The sequence below is a fragment of the Marmota marmota genome, unplaced genomic scaffold (assembly GCF_001458135.2).
Source record: "Marmota marmota marmota unplaced genomic scaffold, marMar, whole genome shotgun sequence".
Taxonomy (NCBI): domain Eukaryota; kingdom Metazoa; phylum Chordata; class Mammalia; order Rodentia; family Sciuridae; genus Marmota; species Marmota marmota.
In genome coordinates this window covers 20474412-20493370 of record NW_025999853.1, presented here as the reverse complement: position 1 = coordinate 20493370, position 18959 = coordinate 20474412, and positions in this window count along the sequence as shown.

Genomic DNA, 18959 nt, shown 5'->3' with positions numbered 1-18959 from the left:
AGATAGAAGAACTCAGGAAGTGAACTCAGGAACTGAACTAATTTTTGTACCTTACATGCGTTGAGAGGCAAAGGAGCTTAGTCTATAGAGAAATTTACTTATCGAAGTTGTCTGAATTTGGAATGGCTTTTTGGTCTTGGGTTCCAGTCTCTCCTGAGCACCAGGTAAATTCTTGTGCTCAGGTCTCATGAGATAACTCTGTTTTCTTACAATAAATACCACACACCCCCACCACCACATACACACACTGCTGGGAGCCATTAGCCAAGTAGGTATGACAATTTCCTTGCCAGCGTACCCCATGTTGCAGTGACATTGAATGTAGGTGACCTTGCTCAAGGACCAAGGCGGATTAGGGCGTTCCCGGTTTAGGTTCCAGGTTTAAGGTTTAAGATTATTCCTGCTGGGAATAGGGCGTATCCTGCTGCCTGAGTTCCCCTTGAGTTCTCATGGGATTCAGACAGTATATTTTGGAGATAGAAGCCCAGTGGAGGGGGATTTGGGCAGAGAACATGGATTTCCCCAGAACGTGTTTGTAGACAGCTGATGTGAGTTCGGGAATAAAGAGTTGCTGTTTGAATCTACAAGCTGTGTGGTGGCTCGTGATTGTGTGCCCCGCCAGACTGCGGCAACACACCACACTATTTTTTTTTGTTGTTGTTGATTTAAGCATATTCAAGTTATTTTGTTACTTGTAGCCAGAGTATTAACAAATACAATACCTAATGCATATAATCCTAATTCCCATTTACCACATATGAATTACTGTGTGCAAAGTTCATGTGAATTGTCTTGTTTAATCCTCTCAGCTCTACTAAAAAATTGTTTTCTCGTGATTCAGATCCTTCTTGACTTAAGTGTTTCTTCCAATAAATCTAAGTGCCTCTCAACTTTTTTTTTTTCTAAGTGTCCCCAAAGGGATGTCTCACAGTTTTTCATAAACCAGTGTCAGACTCCGCCATCATGCAATATGTTCTGTTCTTTGTGTTCATTGATGATTTCACTCACAGATGGCACTGCACATCATGAAAATGACAATATCTACATTCAAGATATCACCTGGAGATGCTTCAGAATTTTCTGGTCCTCTAGGTACTCAAACACCTCTGAGTTTGGTGAAGTGATAGGGAATGTGTCTCATTTCTCGTCTCACCTTGGCTCTTTAGCAGTTCTTCCTAGGGCCAAAGGCTTGCATATAACCTCCAGATGAGAGCTATGAGTTAGTGGCCGAGCTCCCCTACTTTGGGCCATGGTACACTGGTGTATCCCCAAAGTTACAGGGTTGCCAGAAGAACTCGTTGGCCACTGGGGCAGTCTGGTAGGTAACAGGGTGAGTAGAGTCCTATCATTTGGCCTTGAGTCATCTTATTCTATCAACCCCAGTGTGGTCTCATTTTTATAAGCACAGTATTAGAAAAGAGCTCAGTGATCTATTCGCTCACACAAATTTTCTACTCTATGCTAACCAAAGGGAGTTCAAATCCAATCTGGACCAAATCAACAATAGATATAATGCCATCATTTGCATTCATACATTTTCTGTTTCCTGGTATCTCTTCTTTATTAGAAGAGATATAAATGAATCAAGGCAGGTTATGGTGTATGTGTGTGTGTGTGTGTGTGTGTGTGTGTGTGTGTGTGTAGGAGAGAGATGGAAAGAAAGAGAAGGATGTTGTCTAGATGTCTCATTAGCAAGCTCCAAATACCCACATTATACATATAATTTCCTACAAGGACAATCTTGAGAGTTAAATTGCCTACATTATCCTACTCTTTCCTACAAGGATTCTGTCTCAGCAGGTTTATTGAGAGTTAGGTCACCTACATGAGGTCACCTATTAAGTGACAGAGCTGTGATTCCAGCCTATACTTGGTTGACCCCAAAGCCATGTGTTCAATTCCTCACTCTTGCCACTCTTCTCCCCAGTGTTCCATTGAATAGGGTAAGACTTTCAATTCCCCATCTAGGGAATAAGTGTAGGGCATTCATGGAAGTATGTGTTCCAGAACTCCCTTCAAGAGAGAAATGTCAGGAGTTTAATCAAATGACAACCTTTAGCTGCAGCAACCTGGGGATCTGGTACAATATTTGAGGCAAGGACACAAACTCTCCAATTAGCTCCAGCCAAATACCGACCATGACTGGGGAGCTAGGGTCTCACCAGCTCTACTTAACCTGAGGCTCCTCATACAAGAGATCTGTAAGCTGGAGTGCCCCATGGGGCTGGCCAGCGTGGTCTCAGAGCTGCACTATGATCAGAGACTTGCTCCCCAGCCCTCTATCCTTCTTCCTTCATAGTCATGCCTGCATTTTGGTCTTAAGGCTCGCCATGCCTACTCCTGCTCTCTCACCTCTTTGTCACTCAGAGGCATTTCCCCCAGTAGATACTTCACAGCCCTAACTCCATTGATGTCTGTCCCTGATACAAGGTCCATGAGAGTAGGTGCCATGTCACATAATTCTGTTTATACTCAGTAGCACTTAATTTTGAGCGTTTCTGGATTTCATTTGCATGAACAAGCAGTTTTACATAGTGGCAAGTGGGCAATTTCAATGTCTTCCTACCAGTTCTGGGAAAGCTTTTAGCCTAAAGATCCAGAATGAAAGATTAAAGATGGCTTTAGAGTATGAGACTCACCCACAGATTTTGTTTAAATGACAACTCCTGGGTCACATTTTCAAAGATTCTGGCTCAGAAGCATGGAGGAAGATGAAGATCCCCCATTTCTAGTGAGTACTGCCATTGGATTCTGAGTGAGGTGACCCTCAAACCACATTGGAAAAACACAGGTTTGAGAATCACTACAAAGTCCCCACTCTCACAGTCACCACTACTACATTACTATGGATTAAATGTGTCCCCCAAAGGTGATGTATTGAAAACTTGATCCCCAATACAATTGTGTTACCTTTTTAATCTCTTTATTCCAATGCCTTGTCCTAAATCTAGAAAATTGAAGGAGTTGAAATGATGGTATGAATAGATGGATGGATGGACAGATGGATGAAACGAAGGAAGGTTGGGAGAATGGAAATTGGGATAAACTAAAGGTGACCAGACACTTCTTGGGATTGTGTCATTTCACCTTATTCTCACATCCATATCCAACATCACATTAACTTCAATAAAAATGATATCACAGAAATATCATTTATATCAATATCATTATACTCAGTAGCACTTAACTTTGCACGTGCTTCTGGATTTCATTTGTATGAACAAGCAGTTTTACACAGTGGCAAGTGGGCAGTTTCAATGTCTTCCCACCAGTTCAAATATTCATTTGTGTATTTTAAAGTAGATTTAAATCAGTTGAAAATATTTATGAGAATATTTTTAAAACTAAATTGAAAAAGTGTTGTCCAGTCAAACTGAATAAATTTAGACTATAGGAAGTAGTATAGTGGGATCAGTCTGAGGTTAAAATCCCATTTTATTACTCACTGGTTGTGTAGCTTCAGCTTTCTCCTCTATAAAATGGGATCAATAATATTTGTACCATAACATTTATATAAGCCCAAGCCAATCGCCTGGCATAGAGTAGGTGTTCCACAAGTATTAATTACGGTCTTCCTTTCTGGCCAAAACTTAATAGAATTCTGTACTTGGAGATCAAACTCATCATTTTTTTTTTTTTAATTTCTAAATACATAGACATAGAGTAGATGCCCAAAAAGTACATGTTAACTGAATGAGAAAATTGTTTCATTGCTGCTGGCTTATTTCAATTTCTAATTTTAGTTCCCTTCGGCATTAGGAAACGAATCTAAAATCATAGCAACATAACTCAAAAGATTAAGATTTTCTATCCAGAAATCTTGATTTAAATCTTCAGTGTTTGACTTTTGAGGAGAGTGCAAATGTTGGCATTATCTTCTTTATTAGCAATTTGTAAAGAACTGGGATCTCACACAGCTGCGTGCATCTCAAAGATGTACCAAGCAAAGAATAAATTTCCTGCCCACGCAAACTCAAGGCAAAAAAACCTCAAGCTGTTTTATATTATTCTTACAGCCTCAGCAAGGTTTTCTTGTTTTTCTCATACAGAAACTTGACAAAATCACAAGAATTCTCCACTAAGTAGCATTTTTACCTTATCGGACTCTCAAGGCTGGTGATACATTTGTTTTAGGAGAGACTAAAGACTCAAAAATGACAGAATTTTACAGATCTCACTGTAGCAATTCAGTAGATAAGAATTCCTCTTTTTAGTATCCAGCTGATGAGTGGTTTGAAGTCAACGAGATCTGCTTCCCTCCCCTTTTCAAGGTGCATTCTGGCTGATAGGAGTACTTCATACAGCTAGAGCAACTCACAGCTGAGGCCCAGGTTAAGGTAGTCAGCCCCTCTTAAAGTCCTTCTGGAGCCCACCTCTTATTTAAAGTATATAGCAAAAGGGGATTGAACAGATGTGAGTTTGCAGAGAGCTCCAGTTCCTGGAATCCATCATTAATACAGAACACTGGAGAGGGCTACAAAAATCTAGTATTCTCAGCACAGCTAAGTACTAGGCAAAGACCAAGGAAACTCATATACTGGGCATTAATTATGTGTGAAGCATCTAACATTGTTATGTATTTGTGTATATACTAGGCCTTTGCCTAGTCCTTAGCTAAACTGAAAATACTAGATTTCTGCAGTCCTCTCCGTGAGAGATACTGACAGATTCCAGCAAATAGAGGTATAAGCAGAACCACTCTGTTGAATTCTCCTTTCCCACTGCTGTCCATTGTTTATACTCTGACTTCTTTCAAAAGGAATATAAAGCTGCCTATGGGAAAATATTTAGGATATGTGGGGATACAATACAGCAGGAAATAAAGATGCAGCCAAAAGAAGGTACAAGCACACAGTGCATGACTCCTGGTCCCCTGGATCAGCATCAGGCTACAATTCTAATTTGGAAATTCCAGCCAGCCGATGAATGATCCCTTTACATGGTTTGCAGTGTCCAAAAGATAAAAGCAAAATGGTGGTTCTGAGACACGTAACAATTCTTTTTTATGTTTTTATTTTTATTTGTTTTTTTAAGATATACATGAAAGGAGGATGTATTTTGACATATTATACATACATGGAGTATAACTTATTCTAATTAGCATCCCATTCTTATGGTTGTACATGATGTGGAGTTTCACTGGTCATATGTTCATATATGGACACTGAAAGTTATGCCCAATTCATTCCACTGTTTCTCCTATTCCCTTTTCCCTTCCCTTCCCTTCATTCCCCTTAGTCTAATCCATTGAATTTCAGACACATAACAACTCTTAGTACTGAGACCCAAGGGAGGTATTTTCTCACTCATGAGTGTGAAGGATGAGAAATATTAGTGTATTGATGGGGTGGAATACAACAACCCAGATGTGCCTGAATATGCCAAATTGTCTCTGAGCTCATTGTAAAAAACCCTGTGTACATAAAAAAATATCAGAATGGAAATCAGATTATTACTTGATTAATAGATGTTCAACCACTTGATATTTCCCCAATTCAAGGCTGTCTCATAAAAGCTGACTTCGACATGAAGCTAAAGTGAGTTCTCCTATCTCCTCCTGGAAATGCACATAGTGTCTATTAGGAAGGATTAAGACACTCAGGTTTTCTGAGTCTATACGTCTATACTATATGAAGTAGGAGAAAGAAGAGAAGTGGGCAGTTGTTAGCTATGTAAGAAACCACTCCATCCACTGGGGCACAAAACAATTATAGTCTCTTATCATTACCATTATCTCTGATAGTTCTGTGGGTTGATTGGGCTCAGCTATGTGGTTCACATTCAGAGGCTGCTACACAGTGAGTCAGATGATGGCAGGGGCTGGAGTCATCTTCAAAATTTTCTCATCCATATCGTTGATGTTTGATCCTGGCCATCATTTGGGATCACATCTGGAACTGTGGCTAGAATACCTACAACAAGTACACCTCTGTGGGCACTGGACTTCCTTACAGCATCATGTATGAATTCTAATTCTAAAAGCAAGTGTCAAATGAGAGAGAGAGAGGGAAAGAGGGGCAAGGAAGAGAGAGAGAGAGAGAGCGAGCGCACACCAGGTGGAGGTTGTATTGCCCTTTTATTTTTAAGTACACTTAATTTAAGACATAAAAAGTTGCAAAGCACAGAGTTTCTCTATGCCCCCCCATCCAATTTCCCTTATTGTTACTGTTTTTCCATATTGTGGTCCATTTGTCAAAACTAAAAAACTAACAGAACTTCATAAATATTAAACTCCAGACTTCATCAGGATTTTACTAGTTTTCCCACTAATATCCTTTCTTCTGTTCCATGATCAAATCCAGGATCCCCACCTTGCACTATTTTCATGTCTCCTTGGTCTCTTCTGGTCAATGAATCTTGTTTTTCATGATCTTGACAGTTTCAAGGGAAAGTGGTCAGTTATTTTGTAGAAATTTCCTTAAATTGAAACTGTCTAATATTTTCCTCATTAGACTGAGGGAAGGTCCGAGGGGTAAAGTGCCCTACCCTGGAGTACATGATGTTTCTGTGATGTCACTCTGTGATGTCATGGTCATGTTAACTTTGATCACTTGGTTAAGGTGGTGTTTGCCATGTTTCTCCCCAATAAAATTGCTATTTTTCCACCTTTCCGTATTCTATTTTTTGGAAGGAAGCCACCAAGTCTAATCTACTTTAAGTCTTCCCCTACTTGAAAAGGAAGGCTAATTTCCAACTCTTGGAGCGGTAGTATCTATATATGTTATTTGGAATCCTCCTGTATGGAAGATTTGTCTTTCCTCCCTCACTTACTTGTATCATAATTCAAAACTATGTTATTTATTTTATAGTTCGATTTTTTTTCCTGTTCTGGACATTGAAGGTTCCCTTAGTTTGGCTCCTGTGCTCCTTTGACACAACCCCTTCCTTTAATTTTTTGATTACTTCCTTACATTCTAACACTGCAAGATGCTCCAGGCTAACTTATATTTTCCTTACCTTAGCTCTAAAATGAGTCATTTTTTACAAAGATCATTGTTTGAATGGTATTGTCACACCCAGCTTCTAGTGGCCTAGTGTCTCTTTTGGTGGAGGAAGTCACAGAGGTCCACCCAGGTTCATGGAGAAAGGGACATAATAGACTCCATGTCTTAATGGGGGAGTAGAAAAATGACATCTTAAGAGGAATCTCAGGATGGGAGATATTGTTATGGATATTTGGAAAACACAGTTATAACAATATCACAGGCACTCAGTGACAAAGTACAATTTGAGCAAAGATTTACACAGAGTGCAGAAGTCAGCTATGTGGCTCTCTATGGGAAGAATGTTCCAGAGGTAGCAGTTAATGCGGAAGACTCATCTAAGACCCTATTTGATGTCTTTAAGGAATAGCAAAGAAGCAAAGGAGCCCCAGTAGCTAATAGTAGTGAAGTAGAGAGTCACAAATGAGCATGAAGAGTAAAGGGAGGAGGGCAGATGATTTAGGGTTCAGAGGACATTTGGGTATTTAGGTGAGCAGCCATTGCAAATTATGGACTGGAAAATACCATGATCTGGTCTATATTTTAACTAGGACTGAGAATTGACTTTGAGGGACAAGGTAGAAGAAGGGAAACCAACTAGGATCCAATTTCATTGATATACATGAAATGTAGTTTGGCTCAGGGGCTAACAGTAGACAGATATGGTTAGATTCTAAATATCTACTGAAGTTAGAACTAACAGCATTTCCTATTGGATTGGAAATGGGATATAAGCAAGAGGGAAGTCTAGGATGACTTCTAAATGTGTCATGAGATACTGTTAAAAGTGGAGCTGCCTTCAACTGATGTGAGAAAGACCATGGATAGGAGCTTATTTGGGGCATATGTCTGTTGGATGTCCAAGTAGAGATGTCAAGTAAGACTCTGGTACAAGTATTTGGAATTCAGGAAAGGATCTGGGCTGGTAATGAATGTGACTGTGTGTAGACTGAATGTAAGAAGGAGATCATCAAGGAAGTGAGTAAAGATAGAGAATCAATGAATGATCCTCGAGACACTCCAAAATTAAGAAACAGAAACCACCAAAAGAGACCGTAACCAATAATACAAGAGGGTGTGTTGTCTACAGGAAGCCAGTGAAGAAAGTGTATCAATGGAGAAAAGAGTCATCAGTGTGATATGAAGTCACGAAGTTCAGTAAGATGAAGACTGAGACTGAGCATTGGATTAAACACTATGGACATCACAGATTTTCTTGTCAGAAGCAGGTTAAGAGGAATCACAGGGGGCAGAGAGCTGATAGTAGTTTTAAGGAAGAGTGTAAAGAGGAATTGTAGGGATTATAGAGGAATTTTATACACACACACACACACAGAGTGTTAAAAAATAGTGAGTGGTAATTAGTAGAGGAATATAAGTTCACGAGAAGGTTCAAGGTCATGGGAATAAGCCAGCAGAAGGTAAAAGGCTGATGACTTAGGCAGGAGGTGGCAAATTACTGAAGCAATGTTCTTGCATAGACGAGGGGGCCTAGGATCTGTGCACAGGGGCTTTGGCGGAAGCACATCTAATCCCTTGGATTCCAGCAGGAAGGCAGAGTGCGTGTGTACAGATGCTGCTGGAAGTCCATTGGTAGTGAGGTTCCATTGAAATTCTCTTCTGATTGATTTAATTTCTTCAGAGAAGTAGGAAACAAGATCAACTTTTGAGAGTGAGAACGTGAGAGGGTTAGATGTTTAAGGAATGAGGAAAAGGTGTAGAATAGGCACCTTATGAAACAGGAGAGTGAATTGCTTAGTGTCATGGGGGCTATCTGAAGACCCTCGTATAAATTCAAAGTGGGATCTGTCAGTGTGACTGTTTTTCTCCATCTTTAAGAGCCAGGCCTGAGGAGGCAGACATACGGATGTAACCAGGATGGGATGAAATGAGAGAGGGTAATGGAGATGAGAATGTAAATGAAGAGAGAGAGAGAGATTATAATGGCTAAGTATTTAAGCTGAGTAGGGAGGATAGTGGAGGCGCATCAGGGGATGAAAGACAGTGAAGAATTTGTGCCATCATGGTGTTGATGTTTTGATGACAAAAAGCTGAGGAATATCATATATTAGGGCTAAATTTTATACTGAATGACACTGCCTGCTAGCAACATCTGCTTTATGAGTATACCAATCAGGTAACCAATTCCTGGTCCCTTGAGCTGGAAAGCTTCCAAGAGAAGAGTAGAGAGAAACTTGAAGCAGGAAGGAAGACACAATTCCCCCCTCCTAATACTCGCAAAAATTAGACAAGGTAGAAAATGAAGTTCTTTGTAAATGCAGTAATGAGTTTCATAGAGTCTTTTTCTCCTATAATAGCCTGTAATGAAGTCTTCTGGAATCATGTGAAGGCACTACACTGACATTTAGTTGGTACCATCTTGCGGTTGCCCCATGGAGGGTGTGTACCAATGCTGTTTGCCACTAGGTTGTTGGATGTTGAGCTAGATCATGCCACTCACACAACTAACAGAATATGAAGAGATTTGTCCCTCACACCTTAAGGCTTTCTGGGGAGAAGAGGGCAGTAGTCACACAAACTAGGCAGAGAATGACTGGAAAGAAGGAAAGGGGGAGTAGAGTATGTGTGTGGGGCCAGGAAGTAGAGGTGGAGTGTGGACTTCCTGGCCGGCACTAAGAGAGTGAACACAAGCTTTTTCAGGCTTGCCTAGAGGTGTGTGTGTGGTCGGGGGTGCAAAAAAGGAGGAGGAGGGAGTTGGGACATGAAACCTGTAAGTGAATGAACATTAAAAAAATGGAATCAGTCTTTATTATGAATACCATATATGCCACAAATCTGTTGGGCAAGGACTACTGTAGGGGATTAAAATCTTAAACTTGGAATTCGGTTGGAATTCAAATCCTAAATCTTTAGCTATGTGATCTTTATTAGCTATCTGACCTTAGACAAATAACTTAGGCTCTCTGCTGTGTATAGGTATCCTTGTCTGGAAAATGGCAATAAGTAATGGACTTCTAGGTTGTTTTGTGGCTGAGTATTATTGGTAAATTGTTTAATATGGTTTTGCAACTTAGTGGGCCACATACTAATTTCTGGGGATTGATGTTTCCATTTCATATATGTGTGATCCTTGTGGCTGAACTATGTCTTGTTGCCAATTCACCTGAATATGTAATTTTTCAAATAATTCATTTTCTTTACATTTGAAAGCATTACATATTTGTTGCACAAAATCTAACTTTTACTTTCTGTTTAAGCATCTCTAAGATTTTATAATTAGAAAACAAAACTGAGCCCTAGATAAATCAGGGAGAAATCTTGGGTGAATCTGTTTCTGAAGTAAAGGTTTCTTTTAACTTAGGTGTTACCAATTTATCTTTGAAATTTCATTGTTCATAGGTAGATTTTCTGAAATCATACAATATGTTTTTTTTTTGAGACAGAACAAGTATGACTTTCCAGTATTTGATGAGTGAATGATCTCCTATAGTCATTCATTCACTCATCAAATAATTATTGAGCACCAATTATGTGTGGAACAGTAGGATAGCTCCTAGGGATAATGCAACATGAACAAGCAGATATAGCCTCTACTCTCTTGGGGCATGGTGGTCTAGTTACATACCTGGACAGTGAAAAGATGTCACTTTTTAGGATTTTTAATTGAAGCAAACAAATAAAAAACAAAACAAACAAACAACAAAAAAAAACCCCAAAAGACAAACAAAACAAACTCAGGTTACCATAAAGAAAGAGGCAGTTTTACAATAGTGCTCTGCCCCTATGGATACCCCAGAAACCCATAGAGCAATAACACCTATAATGGAACCTTATGAAGGTAGTGTGGGTCCTGGAATCAGGTCAAAGACTAGTTGGGGCCTCTCTGCTACCCCTGCAGAATCCTGACACCATATCACTGCTATCATGGGACATCTCTGTGCAGTGACCATGGTGGCCATTATGAGCACTAGGCTGCCCTGGCTTCTTTCAGCACTTGCTCTGTATTCATCAGCCCAAGGGGGCATCTGAGTGCTGAGATGTCATCCACACACAGCCTTGTTGAGGCGGTCAGGTGTCTGACCTCCTGGTTTTCTGTGCAGGGAGGTAGGAGATGCTGGGCAAGCACTCAGCCAAACAGATACAGTTATTATTGACAACACACATAAAGAAAAAATCTGTGATGATAAGTGCTTGGAAGAGGTCCTGGAACAAGGTACCAGCTTGGGGAGAGCTCATTTTATCGGAAGCACACCACATTTTAAGTAACACACACTACTCTGGGTGCTTCACCATCAGATGCTGGAGGTTATGCTGGTGGGGAGGCAGCTTCATCCAGGAACCATTTCTCCCACCCAGGTCATCCCTATCCTCCCACCTTAGGTGGTCACAACCTGTATAACATCTGCGCTTGCAGCAGCAACTGCTCTTTCCTACTTGAATGCACTGAAATTTATCACCCTTCTAGATGGAAAGACAGTATCATTTGCCATAAATAGAAGGTAAAAGTAAGAATAAATACAATGGAAATGAAATTATGAAGACCGGGAAGGTATCTTGCTGCAGGGTCTGCCACTGGGGTCCACTTTCAACAAGTGTAAGTTATTGAGAACATAATGGCACCACTCAGTGACATTATCCTTGACCTTGTTGGAAAAACTAAGAGGAAGAACAAGGGAAAAATCTTTAAACTTTACATTTTAGTGATTGATTTAAATGCTCACTGCACATCACCATCTAAAATGACTATACATAGCACTAGTAGTACCATGTTCCATGATTTGGGTAGTAAATAATAGAAAGAATATAATACACAGCAGGAACAGGCTTTAAAATGGGCAAGACTTTTTAAAATTTTAGCTCTCTCACTGATTGGTTCTGTGCTTTTAAGCACCTTATGGAACTTTTTGAGCCTCAATATATTCATCAGTAAAATGGATGCAATACCAATTTTCCTGATGTGTTAAATAGACCAGTGCTGCCCAGATTGTATATACAGATCATCTGAGGATCTTGTTGACATTGAGATTCTGATTCCATAGATCTGAAGTGGGGCCTCAGGTTCTGGCTGTTAATAAAATCCCAGGTGATGTCGACACAGCTCCTCCTGGTCACACTTTATGTGCCAAGGCTGTAATTCTGTGCCATCAGTGTGGTAGTCCTCAGATACATGTGGTCATGAACCCTAGGAATGTGGCTAGTATATCTGAAAAAATGAAGGCTTTATTTAATTTCTGTTAATTAAAAATCTGACATTTGGCTCAGCATAGGGAGATCATTTTTTAGCACACCTGGAACAACTTATGGATCCTTCTTTTTAGCTGTGAGTTGTATGAGATTTAAATGAACCAAAAAACGTATTTCCAATGAAAATTGAATGTTGAAATTGAGATATACTGTAAGTGTAAAATAAACACGAGATTTCGAAGACTTGGTTTTAAAAACAATATATTTACAATATCTTATAAATTTTCTATTGATTGCATGTTGAAATTATTATATTGTGGATATGCTGGGCTACAATATATTATTTAAATTAATTTCTTCTGTTTCTTCTTCCTTTTTTAAATGTGGCTACTTGAAAATTTAAAATTACACACGTGGCTTGCATTATGCTCCTGTTGCAGTTTGGGCACATACCAGTCTGCACAGGGCCTGGCTCTCTGGTCAGCTGCCCCTTTCCTGTCTAAATTTGGTAGGTGACCTCTGGCTGGAAAAAGGAAGTGAGGGGTGGAAAGAGACAAAGTTTCTTCCTTCCCTGCAGGAGGCTGTGGCAAAAAGTCAACATTGGACATTTGCAGCAAGTTCTTCAGCTCGGACTTTTCACTGGTGGGTTGTTTCTACTACATTCCAAGACAGGCTCTGCTTTTTGGAGAGGTGAAAAAAGAGACTTGATGGCATTCCAGAGTGAACTGCTCCAAGCCGGCTCTCCGGAGGAGATGCTCACTTTCCAAGAGTGAAGGGTCATGGCAAAGGGCCTGCTTACCCGCCCTCCTCGGTGACATTAAGGGGAGTTAATTAAAACAGCGTGGGCTCCTGCAAATGTACTCCATTATCTCCTGGTTGACTCAGCAATTCCAAAGGAAGCTAAAACGTTTTATGAAGAACAGTAATGAAGACATTTGTAAATTTGACAATAACCAAGAAATTAGCAAAAAGAGACATGTCAAAATGAAAATTAGTTTTCTTGTATCATAAGTTACATTATGGTAACCTCACCACCCGCCCGCCCCCCCACACTTGTAAAGAAAAAGTTTTTTTAACCAACTCAGTCAAATATTTACATGCAGAATCAGACCTGGCAGCAAATTCAAAGACAACTATTAAGGCTGGCAAAACTTGCTTCTGTATCAGAGGCTTTGAGACTCCAAGTCTCAATTAACCTTTTTAAACAGGAACTGACAGCCTTGGATGGAAAATGCGGGGAGATGAAAATGTTTTTGAAGAATGTTTGACTACAAAGTAAACAGCTTAAATAGAAAATATTAAATCAGATGCTGCCTCCACATTCTATAAAACTGAACACACAGTAAAATGTACTGGAGAGTTAAAAGACTTGGATAAATGAAAGCACAAAACAAGTTGCATTTGGTGATGATACTAGCTTCGTGGAATTAGTTGTATTGGAATAAGAGAATTCAATTTTTAAAATTATATTAGAGCTTGACATGACATTGTTCAACTGGCAATAAAGGCATAACTTAAAGAGAGATTTACAACTAAACCTTCTTGTCATTTTTGTCACCAAATCAGCATGAGAAAATATTTACCAGGTATATTATTTATTAAAAGAGTAGAATGCCCTTTTAGTAATCAAAATATTATTTTTATTTTGTATGAAGTAGCACACTATTCTTCAGAGTCAGGGTTTATTTGGTTTTAGATGGACACAAAAGGAAAGTGAGTTTGGCAAATTCGTGGTAAAATGATTACACAGGGAAAAGATTAAATTCTAGATGTGTTAGTGTTTCATTGTGGTGATCAAAACAAATGACCCCAACAACTTGGAAAAAGAAAAGATTTATTTTGGCTCATGCTCTCAGAGGTCTTAGTCCCTGGTCAGCTGGCTCCATTGCTCTGGGCCTGAGGTGAGGCAGAACATCATGGTGGAAGGGCACAGTGGAGGAAAATTGCTCAGCTCCTGGCAGCCCTGAAGCAGGGCTCAGGCAAGATACAGTGCTGAAGGGCACACCCCCAGTGATTTACTTCCTTCAACCAGGTCCCAACCTCCTGCAGTTTCCTTTACATTATTAATCCATTGAGGGGGAACTTGCTGCTTCATTTTCCAGTCCTCTTGGGAGGGAGGCTGCCTTTATGAATAGTTGCTGAGGGCTTGGATCACACAGCTCTTCACTCTCACTCTTTTTTTNCCCACCTCTCCCCTCCCCTCCCCTCCTCTCTCTCTACCTCCTCCACTGTATAACCCTGAGGGTCTCCTTCTATTACCATGCAATTTCCCTTCTCTCTCCCTTTCCCTCTCACCTCTCATCCCTGTTAAATGTTAATCTTCTTCTCCTGCTCTTCTCTTGATCAATGGTTGCCTCTGCTTTCTTCCCCTTGGTTGGTCTGGTTGCCATGATTAATGGGCCATGGCTTACTCCTTCATATATGTGGATTTTTCTTTTTCCTTTCAGGTACCTCTGGTCCCTCCTAACAATTTGGATTGCAGTGGGCCATTTCTAAGCCCATCCAACTTGTTTGTGTTTACAGTATCTAAAGTTGCAACTGTGTACAGTTTCAATGTCTGGCTAGATAGAATAAAGCTTTTAAATAGATGCACCAAAAGTTGAAGTCTGGATATTGGGACTAAAGGGTAGTTTTGTCATTATTAACTTTCTAATTTAACAATGGACATGGGTTATTCTTATAATCTGAAATAAAAACAAAGCTAATTTACACTTATAATGCAAATTCTTATGATGCGAATTCTTCTATAAACATGTTACCAATCCAAGGTAAAAGTAATCTTCCAAGAGGTAAAGTGTAAAAAGCTGAGATGTTTTCTTAATAAAGCTAGAAGCTATAATTTTTTAGTTATATCACCAAATTAAGTCAATTAGTCACAGGATAAATCTCAAAAGAGCTTTATATTTTATATATACTAACATGGCTCTTTTATTGAGCAGAGGTCCAATTGTGAATTACCCATGTCATCTGCTTTCCAACTCCTGTGGGCTGTTTCCCCTTCCAGAAACTGGTAAGGGGAAGAAAAAGAACACAAAAATAAAATGGTTTAATTCAGTCATTTGTTATTTGCACTAAGCACTGTTTTGGAGGAGCTTGAAATTATATATAAATGTGGATTTGTTATTATTGAAGAGCTACTTACAAAGACTTTCTGACATGCTAAATCCAATTTACAAACTATAATCACCTTCAGAGGTATGCTTTAAGGTTCCATGCTTTCAGAGGACAAGTTCTACTCAGGTTGTCTATTCCTAAAAAAGGAAAATGCAATATCTTTCAAGTGATGTCTTCAAATTTGCTACAAACATTGCAGCAAAACTAAAATGTACTAAGCTGAAAAGTTTCTTGTAGCTGTCAGAAAATCTTTCAGAAAGCCAAGAATTATACAGTGTTTTGTAGAAGGAAGAGGCATTAGAGGGTCAGTTTACCCCAAAGAGAATTTATCTTAATTTTTATTATTTCAAAATTATAACAAAAAAAATTAAAAACTATTTTTTTTTTTGGTTGTTTTTGGCAGTGCTGGGAACTGAAACCAGGGCCTTGTGCATGCTGGGCAAGCACCCTACCACTGATCTATATCCCCAGATCTAAAAATAAAAACTTTTTAAAGACCAACAAATATAACTAGAAACACCACTCCATACCAAGAGCCAGCCTCAACTTGGGTCACCACCTCTCTGGGGTCTTAACCCATTCATCTACACCAGGAAGAGTCTGATTATCTGATCCAAAGTGCTGGTTCCATGTAACTTTAGAATTTTATGGGAGGTTGGATATTCCACAAAGGCTCATGGGACCAGCAGGTAATGCATATAAATGAAGATGACCAGCGTCAGAATTTCTCTTTAAAATGAATTCTTAACAACTTTTCATTGTTTAAAATTTGATAGCAATGAAACTTTTTTTTAACCTTCTTCTTAGTTCTATTCTAACAGGGAGATCATATTAAATGGCCACTAGGTAAGTGACAGTGATTGGAACCAACAGGGTATGGTGAGGACAGTGGGAGGGGAAGAAACATACCATGTTACTGTCACCATGTGGGAATGAAGGCCTAATATTTCAAATGACAAAAAACGTGTGGATTTTTTAGTGAAGTCTAATTTATAATGTAGGCAAATCATTAAAAAAAATATATGCATATATATGTAAACCCAACTACCTTATAGGCAATAATTATGGCCAAATATAACACATCTATGGATTACATAGGACTCAGGGTTACCAGTTTATAAGTCTCTCATCTTACTAGGGCCAGAACATATTGAATAATTTGCTAGTAATATTACTTCAATGAAAGTTCTTACTATCATAACCCAAAGTGTAATTACTGAGTTTCTTTTATAGGCTGTGATCTGTGCTTGGACTTTCTGACTCTTCACCTCATTTGATCATCATGATAATTTGAAGAAGTAGTCAATATGCTGATATCTTCATTTTACAGATGGAAGATGAAGTAAAGCTGAGGCCAAATAATGTCCCAACCCATGGAACTATTTTTTTTTCTCCAGAATCAAGACTAGAATCTTAACATGGAAATATTTATAATACTCCGATGAATGAAAAAAAAATCAGGCTATAAAAATATGTATGATTAAAATTTCTTTGCATTTTTCATGATTGCATATTATTTCATCATGAAAATGCTATAAAATGCTTATTAAACCTCTATTATTAAAAACTTATGCCACTCTAAAAAATCTTGTAGGGAGGCATTTAAAAAAAAAAAACAATTTCAGGGCTGGGGTTGTGGCTCAGTGATAGAGCACTTGCCTAGCATGTGTAAGGCACTGGGTTTGATTCTCACCACTCTTTATAAATAAATGAATAAAATAAAGGTCCATCAACATCTAAAAAAAAATTAAAAAATTTTCACTCATTCATTTAAATCATTAGTTGATGGCCTCTATGTCACTTTTTGAGATGCTATCCTCAAAGGGAAGTCAGATGTACAATGTATCTCTGGGTGGCAAGATTCATTGTTAAGTAAATAAAGGAAAAAAATCCCACAGGTTTCTTTGAACTTTAAGAAGGCATTCGGCTTAGCTCAATACATTTTAAAGATGTTTAAGCAATCAGCTCTGCATCAATAGCCAAGTTTCCAGTTATACTCTTGGTCTCTTAGCTTTTGAAGGAAGGTAGGCCTCCTCAAGAGTTAAACTTAGAGCCTCAGCAGCGATTGTAGCAATCATCTTCACCAGACACTGTACGAGGCTTCATTGAGATTCACAATCTGTCAAGAGATACTCATATATATATATATTTTTTAATTTGCTGGTGCTTAAACCCAGGGTTTTACACATGCAAGGCAAGTGCTTTACTACTATGCACATCTCTAGCACAAAGCTATTCCTATTAACAGGATAAACTTATGAGCCCCTTTGTCACCAATACAGATGACAGAAAATGGCTCTGTGTTTTTTCTTAATGTTTCACTTTCATGTTTGCTTTAATGTTTTACATAGTAAAGAATTCCATACTACACAATTTCTAAATAGCTGCAGAGGGATACAAATACATTGGTGGAAAGGAACCAAGATGATAATACAACTTGAAAGCATGCAATTTTGATCAAACAAAAATACTTCTGAGTGTGAAAGGGGTTGTTCTTAATCATAATGGGATGGCAGACTTCTGTGCCAAGACCATGTTTGGTAAACTGGGACATGTGGGCTCTCTACAGTGGTAGAGCTAGAGACACTGAAGGTGGGAAGATGAAGATGGAGCTTGGGACTGGGGGTCATGCAGAGCTGCTGTAGTGCATCTGAAGAATTCCATGATGAACTAGTTTGATGTGATTCTGGTTTTAACATTTAGAGTAACTGACCAAACTGAAGAGGCTTTATGGTTTATGTAGCGAAATGGTCGTAAGTTCAGCTGTTGAACGATCCTGGAATCAAATCCTATTATAAAAGAGGGATATCTTGTAATAACTGTGGTAAAATAAGAAAGCAAGTGATCTAGAACAGGGATCAACAAATGTCAGTGTGCACACTGCAGCTATTGCTGGAAACACTGAAGGCAAGAACAACCTCCAGTTCTGGATGTTGTATTACCTGTTAGGGGTTAATTAAATGGATGGGTGCAGTGAACATTTTTAACTAACTGGACTTAAAAACTGTCCTCAAAAACAGAAAAAAAAACCATTTGTAATTTTTAATGTAAAATTGGGAAGTATATTCTATTATATGTATCAATATTTAAATATCAATATTTTAATATGCTTAATATTTACCATGATATTTCTGCCAAGTTCTTCTAAAAAGGCTTATTGCTTGATTTTGAAACTACATCTCTAAGTGTAGACTAGAATTTTAAAAGCAAATAAAGTTTCATAATCTGATATTTGAGATCCTTTTGTTTTGCTTTCACATAACCAAGTATCTTATTTTTTAAATGGTCATAAGTTTATTTTAAAATATGAGATGAGGTGGGCATATTTCCACAAAATATATTATTTCAAGTTAGTTTTTAATTGCAGTAAATTTTTTAAAAAACTAAGTTTAATCTAGTGCATTCACTTCTTGACACTGAACTTTAGTGTGTAAAAGATGTTTTTTAAAAAGAAATTTAGAGCAAGTAAACCATTTCTGTTGCTAAACATCAATTTTGAAGGGCAAACTTACAAATTACCTTTTATGTTCTTCATTAAGTTCTTGCATTTCAGCGTTGTGGTTCTCAAAGTTTCCCACTGTAGTTCCCAAACTTGGGCTGCAGATTAGAATGATCTGAGAATTCTAAAAGCATGCCAATGCTCAGGCCACACCATGGACCACAATGCTTGGGGGCAAAAGTCAGGCACCAGGATGTTCTAAAGCTCTTAAGTGACTT